The sequence below is a fragment of the Rhinatrema bivittatum genome, chromosome 18 (assembly GCF_901001135.1).
Source record: "Rhinatrema bivittatum chromosome 18, aRhiBiv1.1, whole genome shotgun sequence".
Classification (NCBI taxonomy): Eukaryota; Metazoa; Chordata; class Amphibia; order Gymnophiona; family Rhinatrematidae; genus Rhinatrema; species Rhinatrema bivittatum.
Window position 1 is genome coordinate 42266546 of NC_042632.1, and position 9716 is coordinate 42276261.

Genomic DNA, 9716 nt, shown 5'->3' on the forward strand with positions numbered 1-9716 from the left:
GGGTGAGTAACCGGTCCTCGAGGGCAGGCAGGTTTTCAGGATATCCTAAAATGAACAATCATATGACACAGTGGCAGACAACTGAGGCGGCGTGCAATCTCACACATCTTCATTAGGGATACATTGAACACCAGACAAGGACCAGAGATTCCCCATTGCCTGCTTTAAATTGACCCAACTCCATGACAACGTCACTACACTTAAGGCAGGATAACATTTAGTTTTCATGTAAACTTATTTTCAGTTCTGCGTACTAAAAGTCATGTGGGATTGCCTTTAGCAAATGTTTTCCTTGCATGCCTTATTGTGTAGTGAGGGAAGGGGGGGGGGGTCCTTAAGGCCTTAGCTGCCCAGGATGTCTGCCATAAACATAAAGTGGAAAAAAATCCCTCATTAAACAGTCTTCTGTAGTCATGGTTTCACCACTTTTTTTTTCAGGTTTAATTTCCCAGTTGGTTTCTTGGAGTAAAGCAGCGATTACAACTATTTTCTTTTTTTTTTTTTTCCTTCTTTATGGAAAAGGCCTGCTCCTGCCATCCGTTAACATGGTGAAGTTTATTGTCTCATAACCAAGCAGATTATGTCTCACTGAATATATGTTTATAGTTCATAAGGAGAAATATATAAAGATTAGTATGCAAGATGGTTTTATTCTATTGTAATGTTATTCATAATTTTTAAAGCCGTGAACGCGAAATCAGCACATCCATATCCATAATATTGAAAATGATGCTCCAAGAAACATTAATAATGTTCCCATTTTTCTTCTAAAGGAAAGAATATTGGGGCAAACAGCTTATGCCACACATTGCCTGAAATAACTTTATACTTGAAGCAATAAGAACAGAAGTAGCAGTCCTTTCGGCTGCACTGGAATAGTTAGCACCCTTCCAGTTCATACTGGATCTATAAAAGAGCAGCTGAAACGGTCCTGATTATGGCAGAAGTCCAAATAAGGTTGTAAATTCAGACGGTGTTAAACAAGTTTAAAGTGGCAGGTCCCAGCAGGGTGTGGGTGCATTAAAGAGGTAATGCAATCAGGTCCCAGTGGTAGGGAAGGAATATTACCCACTACATCGACAATTCTTATTGGTGTTCAACAAGCAGCACGGAAGGGGCTAGGATCAGAGGAGACCTTTTCTTGGGGCACTCAGCCAGCACCAAGACCAGGATTGCCAGGATCACCCAGGCTATAATCTTGAAGAGGCAAGTGGGGAAAAGAAAGATAGGAGGAAAGTAAAAGAAAAAAAATAGTAATTTGAAAACACTTAATGCCTGCTAACCTAGGGGCCTAAGCACTAAGCACTCTTTTTCCCCCCAAAGACACAAAACTGGGAAAATCTTTTAATGCAGAAGGTCCCAAATAATTCCATTTGTGTTCTGGTGACCCTACAGCCAGCTAAGGTTTCAGGATATCTCCGATGAATATGCATGAGATAACGTGCACACAATGAAGACTTAATGCATGCAAATTTATGTCATGCATATTTAATGGAACAAAGTCAGCATGGCTTTACCCAAGGCAAGTCTTGCCTCACAAATCTGCTTCACTTTTTTGAAGGAGTTAATAAACATGTGGATAAAGGTGAACCGGTAGATATAGTATACTTGGATTTTCAGAAGGCGTTTGACAAAGTTCCTCATGAGAGGCTTCTAGGAAAAGTAAAAAGTCATGGGATAGGTGGCGATGTCCTTTCGTGGATTGCAAACTGGCTAAAAGACAGGAAACAGAGTAGGATTAAATGGACAATTTTCTCAGTGGAAGGGAGTGGACAGTGGAGTGCCTCAGGGATCTGTGTTGGGACCCTTACTTTTCAATATATTTATAAATGCTCTGGAAATAAATACGAGTGAGGTAATCAAATTTGCAGATGACACAAAATTGTTCAGAGTAGTTAAATCACAAGCAGATTGTGATAAATTGCAGGAAGACCTTGTGAGACTGAAAAATTGGGCATCCAAATGGCAGATGAAAATTTAATGTGGATAAGTTCAAGGTGATGCATATAGGGAAAAATAACCCTTGCTATAATTACACAATGTTGGGTTCCATATTAGGTGCTACAACCCAAGAAAAAGATCTAGGAGTCATAGTGGATAACACATTGAAATCGTCGGTTCAGTGTGCTGCGGCAGTCAAAAAAGCAAACAGAATGTTGGGAATTATTAGAAAGGGAATGGTGAATAAAACTGAAAATGTCATAATGCCTCTGTATCGCTCCATGGTGAGACCGCACCTTGAATACTGTGTATAATTCTGGTCGCCGCATTTCAAAAAAGATATAATTGCGATGGAGAAGGTACAGAGAAGGGCTACCAAAATGATAAGGGGAATGGAACAACTCCCCTCTGAGGAAAGACTAAAGAGGTTAGGACTTTTCAGCTTGGAGAAGAGACGACTGAGGGGGGATATGATAGAGGTGTTTAAAATCATGAGAGGTCTAGAACGGGTAGATGTGAATCGGTTATTTACTCTTTCGGATAGTAGAAAGACTAGGGGGCACTCCATGAAGTTAGCATGAGGCACATTTAAAACTTATCGGAGAAAGTTCTTTTTTACTCATCGCACAATTAAACTCTGGAATTTGTTGCCAGAGGATGTGGTTAGTGCAGTTAGTATAGCTGTGTTTAAAAAAGGACTGGATAAGTTCTTGGAGGAGAAGTCCATTACCTGCTATTAAGTTCACTTAGAGAATAGCCACTGCCATTAGCAATGGTTACATGGAATAGACTTAGTTTTTGGGTACTTGCCAGGTTCTTATGGCCTGGATTGGCCACTGTTGGAAACAGGATGCTGGGTTTGATGGACCCTTGGTCTGACCCAGTATGGCATTTTCTTATGTTCTTATATTCGTTATGGATAGCCCAAAAAGCCTAAATGGCTGAGGGCCTCATCAGGCAACGTTGGGAAGCTCTGCTCTTATCGGACCCATTTCCAGTGTATCAGAAATCCTCTACTCCTATACAAGGGACCAATAATGAGCTTGTCATAAAGCACACTAAAGCTGCTGCTTTCGATGAGGCTTCTAATCTAGAATAGTCTGCCTGAACATAGAGAAATTATATATTCAAGCATAAAAGTCTTTCACAGTGAGAGACACAGTTCTATTTATGTGAACACCAGTTATTTATAACAACTGTCACAATTTTTCTTTTTACATATGTCAGAGCAGTATACTCACCCTATTCCTTTAACTTCCCCTTCTCTTAAAAATCAAAATGTTTACCTCGTTCACAAAACAAAAATACAAATAATGAATGTCAATAATGAATGTAGAAAGCTGCATCAATTCGCTCTGGATGAGTGGGGTGGGGAGCTGAAGCAAAACTCAATGGGGTTACAGCTTTTAAGTAACAGGTTGTTGCAGCCCTTAACCCTGCTAGTAGGACTGGGATATTGTTTCCCTGTCAGCTTTCCTGGGGATCCTAGTAGACTGCAAGTGAAGTTGCAGGTTCTGTACAGCCGCTTGCACAAACTTAACCACTCGTCCATGAAGAAGTCAGCGACCTCGCACCAGTTCTTCATGGAGACCTGGAGCAAGCAGCCCTGGCTCCGGAAGGGAAGAAGGAGGCAGAGGCATAGCCGGAGGGACCACCATTAAAGATGGAGTCGCGGCTCCCGATGCCCGTCTGGGTGAGGGTTGCCTCAGTGACCCGGTCGCAGAAAGGGTCGTGCCTTTTCTGGACGGGGTTTCTTTGATGGCAGCTCAGACGATGGCGAGGTAGATGATTTTCCTTACTCGATGGTCCGAGACTTCCGGTGTTGATGCCGATGTTTCTCTCTATGATCCCCTTGGTCCTGAGGGGAAGTAGAGGTCGTCAAAGGCCGAGAAGTCATCGACACCAGATGGTCACTGGCCGATACTGGCGCGAAGTGGACGGTGCCGGTTCAGACGACGTCGATGCAGTAGACGGTGTCAGTTTGAGAACGGAAGAGAAGTTCCATTTTCTCCATTCTGGCCTTGCGACCTTTTGGTGTCATTAAGGCACATTTGGTGAAAGTCAGGACATCATGCTCACCCGAGACACATTACACAGACTTTATGCGGGTCTGTTATGGACATGGTGCGAGTACAGTCTGGGCACCGACGGAACCCCAATGCCATGGCCTTTGAAAAATTTAGCCGTGGTACAGTCGACAGCCGGTAGGCCGCGAGGGCCAAACTCAATGGGAATAGACCGAAAATGGGTAAAAACTTACCAGAGTACCGCAGAGTCAAAAAATTTGAAGGAGGGACCCCTCTGTGAGATATGAAAGCTTTTAGTAATTCCTTGAGGAAAATTCCTGTCAGGAATCTCTGTGGTGCTCCTTAACCCATGTGGCTACTGCTGCGCGGAAAAAAGAAGACTGAAGAGGGACCCCTGCTGGCTGCAGGTTTAGTGCCATGCTGGGCATGCCCAGTAGGTGCCAGTCAAAGTTCTAGAAACTGACAAAAGTGTTCCGTGATTGGGCTCCATCCTATGATGTCACCCGTATGTGAGGACTACCATCCTGCTTGTCCTGTGAGAATACTAAAGGCTTCACATTTTTACAAACACCGCTGCTTACAGTAGCACTAGTTTGGGGTACAGAATGAGGCCAATATTTGACATGAGATATACTATGATGTGGCTATGAGATGAAGGAAGTATATGTCACAGCTTGATTTATTCTCCACTTTTCTGTGTCCACGCCTGTTCATTAATGGCCTTACAAACCCATTATATGCTTGGAAGGCTTACATGCTCAACCCACCATAAGCTCAAAAGGATGGAGGTCGGAAGAGCCACCTCCTTCAAACTTAAAGACGTGGCAGTTCAGTGCCTTTGGGTCTACAAACTTACTTTAAAAACTTGGACATTCGCTGTCTCCAAAGATGCATGCCTTCCATCATTGGCTGTGGTGTAATCCCTACTGCCTTCCTTAAAAATAATCCACACAGGAAGTTAGAGTGGGTTTTGCTCAGAAGGGAGTTTGGTTTCATGGCACCTCTCCTGTGCTAATTCCTCCTCTTTCCTGTGTTTGGTTGTCAAGGTCTTGTCCTGTCTCATCTTCTGTCAGACTTACTGGTACATACATACCTGTCAAGGGGCAGAAAAGAAGAGAAAGCCAAGGGGAACAGACAATACCAAGACAATTAGCCAGTATGCATGTTATGTTGCACCAGTGCTGAAATGCAGTGCGTGCCTATAAGCATGCAAGCTTACCTGTGTACATCTGTCATTAGGTATGTGCACTGATTGTTTTGTGTCATTTTCTGTCAAATTTCATTTTTAACACGGTTCAGGAGATATTTGTTTCGGGTTTCCATAATTTCAGAGTTAGGGCGCACTAACACAAAATACGAAATTCCATCAATTTTGTTTGTTTGTTTCGGGGCGCTCCCAAAACACAACGAAGTAGACAATGGCAACAAAATTGTGTGTTTCGTTGAAAACAAATGCACATCCCTATCTGTCATGCTAATTTACATTTCTAGACTTCCTTCCCTGTGCGCCATGTCCGATCATTCATAATGCAACAAAAAAAATTGAGTCTCAGGCTCACAAAGGAATTGGGCATGGGGAGGCAGCACTGTAGCCCATATTCAAGGAGTGCGGAGTAGGCTCCCGGCTTTTGGCACACAATACTACTGCGAGGGACCCTATTCTGGAGGGTTGAATGGGAGCCCCCAGTTCAAAGGCAGAGTCGACAAACCCATTTCCAAGAGGGAGTGAACACTCGGCTTGGTATTTATTTGGAATCCTGTGGGAGAAGGGCAGGGCAGACCACAAAAGCAAGAGCATTTGAAAGAAGGGAGAGGCTGCTGAAATAATAATCAGATTTATACACAACGATAGTGTGCATAACACCGTGTGATACAAACTCCCTTTCTTGCAGTGAACCATCTCAATAAACTTACAGGCCAAATTGAAAGGAAGCTGAGTTAGATGCTTGAGGTCATATAGAGGAGAGAGACATATGAGCTCCAGGTTCACAGCCCTATGCTCTAATCTCTGTATTATGTCACAGAGTAGGCGTCTGGGACCATCAGTCCAAGATTTGATTGGCTATAGCAAGCAATGAAGCAGCATAACAGCTAAAAGAGAAAAATTATCAGCAGCAGCAGCAGACACTGGAAGAACCAGAAAGGTAGAAAGGGCATTTTTAAATAGTGTTACATGTGTAGCACAGTGGAGGCCCGTTATCAAATAATTTTGTAAAAACAGAGTATCCCACCAAGTGGAGCAGAGCTGGCAAGAGTCTCTTTATTAAAAAAAGAAAAAAAAAAAAGTTGGCAGGACATCCCTGATATTGTACACATATGCAATAAAGCATACACAGCTGTAATTAATTGTAGAGATGTGATATCGGTAACTCAGAAGGGTAAAAGTCAACTCATCAGAATATACATTGTGGTCAGAGTACATAAGAAATAATGAATTTCTGCCAAGCAGGGAAACTAAACTTTTCCTGGGGAGTATGATTACAGGGTTAGGACATCACTTTTACATGATTATAGGATAAGCGACCAGTCAAAGATGTAGGCAATTGTAATACTAAACCTGGGCAATAATGACTGACAAGGATGCCATTTCCTGTCAGCGAGAGGCTTTAACCAGGCAGCCATTAATGAAGAGGAAATGGAGACCCGGAGGTCATTGTTGGAGTTCACAATTTGTCAGGTGACATCACAAAGGCCATGGTGGTCACAGTTTCAAAATAATTCTGCGATTTCCCTGCACCCTGATTCCAAGAACACAAAAAAAAAACAAAAAAAACCCCCTCCAAATGGATTGGTTTAAAAAAAAAATATGCAAAAACTCAATTAAAAGAAAAAAATCCAGGTGGTGCAGTCATTTTTCTTCAAAGAACCAAAATTAGAAAAGACATGTTGCTAATCCAGGTGCCCCAGTGACGACGCGGTAAATTAATTTCTTCCATCTGCAACTGTGCATACTCTGCTTAAAATGAAATGTAATGATTTACCATAAGGAGATTTTTAGTGAGAAAGTGTCCTAGCAAAACTGCCAAACTCTTTTTACAGTCAAATTAGGAGATTTGCCAGAGATGCTTGAGAAACAAAGTCCATGTTGTAAAGTATTTTGCATTTTGACCAATTGTTGGTATGTGTCATTGTGTGAACTGTTTCATGGAGAATAATCGTGTGTTAGCCATAATGGGAAAACCAGCACAGGACCCAGAAACACAAGAAAGATGTGCTCAGCCCTCAAGTTCATCTGGACACAAAAAGAGTGAATTTATTGAAGAAGATCTTCAAATCAAACAAGCAGCCTTAGCCATGCAAGGCTGAGGGAAATGCAGTTCATTTACAATGACAGCGCCATCTGTCCCCCAGCACGGGGCCCCGTTTCGCAGTGGCTGCATCGGAAGGGACAGAAATAGGCCACGCAGGACTTCAAAGCAGGAATGCAAGCAATCTGTAAATAAACAAAAAAAAAAAGACGAACCTTCTGCATATTTTGTTTCATCTGCTTTTACAGTACAAGACGACATACCTTCAAATAAGCGTATGCTGTGCCCGAGACTGCCAGTTTAATATAGACACTGGCAGGCTCAAAGCGTGCCCAAAAGTGGGAACCAATGAAAGGTGGAATACCAACGTACAGCCTGATGTCAGACAAAGTGAAACCTCGTAAGAAATAGGCCAATCAAAGAGAGAGAGAGGCAATAAGAAATTAAAGAATGATAAAAATCAAACGTCATGTAAAAGACAGACCATTCAGTTTCTTTGTTGAGCCCCAGGGGGGAGACAGATACTCCAGTTCAAAAATCCAATGCTGTTCCCGGTGTATTAACCGAGTTGAACTTTGACGTCAGGCTGTACGTTGGTATTCCACCTTTGATTGGTTCCCACTTTTGGCACGCTTTTATTCTGCCAGTCTCAGGCTTGGTATACGCTTATTTAAAGTGTATACCAAGCGAACCCACCCAAAACTTGTCGTCTTGAACCTTTTGGGGTTTGCCTCTTGTTTCATCTGCTTTTACGGTATATATCTTTTGTTTATTTTCAGATTGCTTGCATTACTGCTTTGAAGACCTGCGTGGCCTATTTCTGTCCCTCCCAATGCAGCCACTGCGAAACAGGGTCCGTGTCGGGGGACAGATGGTGCCGTCATTGTAAAGGAACTGTATTCCCTCAGCCTCGCATGGCTAAGACTGCTTGTTTGATTTGAAGATCTTCAATACGTTCACTCTTTGCATTAAGGCACCAATGCCTGCGGATGAACTTGAGGATTGGACATCTCTTTCTTATGCATAAGGAGGCCAATATTCATCTGCTAGCCAGATAAAATGACTGACTAGGCTGAGATATTCAGCGGCATGGCTGCACTGCTAAACATACTCAGCTATTTTACAGCTCGCCGGATAAGTTATATCTTATAGTTGGCTGGACAGCTGTCCTAGACTTGTCCAGCCAACTAAGCCAGATAAGGCTGAATATCAGCATTTATCTGGCCCAGTTAGCCAGATAAGTAAGTCTGCTCTGGAACTTCCCCATCCCACCCCCTCACTTATCCGGCTAACTGTTTAGCATGGACAAATCTTCAGATAATGCCACTTAGCTGGCTAAGCCAGAAATCAACTGGCTAAATGGTGTCAATTATAAACCTCAATAGGACACGACTAGTGGAAGGACCCATCAGAAATGATGGGAAATAAATGCATATATTTATGTGAATGGACATCCCTGAAAATGATCCTTCAGCAGCAGCTGAAACTCCATGCACCGTTACGCCCTGCGCCAGCTGTCCCCTGTGCTGTCAGGGTGTGTGCCCTTCTCCTGGCAGGCCGGCCAATGATTAGACCTCCACTGTGCACACATAAAGCAGGAACAAACAGAAAACCGCCATCTTTGGGCTGCAGGAGTAAGACCATTTTTATTTTATTTCGTCTTAAGATTTTTGAGAGAGAGACAATGTGTTGCGGGAGGCCAAAAAGCACACTCAGGGACCCTAACTCAAAACCTATTTGTGGGACAGCGCTTGCCTGTGCCGAGCGGATGCATTTATGCTTGTGTTTTATAAAGTGGCTATCGAGAGCAGCGCAGTTGACAAAATGCCACGTAGTTTTGCTCTGAAAGCAGGGGCATATGTTTCAGTACAAGCAAAAGCAAGAAAACACTTTAAAATAAATAAATAAATAAAAACATACCTACATATATTATAGACATGTAAAACAATACAGCAGGTATGTGAGGTAGCCCCAATTTGTACAGGGAGGTAGGTGTTTTAAAACATATGCACATATACCTTTTTTTTTTTTTTAAATGTACTTGCACACATTTGAAATCACCAGCTCACCCAGTCCTCTTTTAGTCACCATGAACCCCCACCAGTTCACCCTGAACCCACCCAAAACTTGCAAACAAATAAGTCTGATTGCACCTGCACCAATGAGTAAGCATGAAAGTGTGCAAATAGACACGTAAACCTTTCCGAACCTATTGCTTATAAAATAGCAACTTCTGAACCCCATCCCAGAATGACCTTGGCCCACTAGTAAAATGTACGTACAAAAATGGAAAATACACGTGTACTCTCGATGTTTATAAAATAGCATATCTGCGTATGCACGCCACCTATGCACAAAACCTTTTTTGAAAATTGACTTCTAAGAAAACAAAATCCATCATTAAAATGTCCCAAAAAGGCAGTGCAAATCTGCCTTTTACAGTCTGACAGAGTGGCCAACACACAAGCATAGCGCAGCTTACACAGAGCAGATTCCCCTA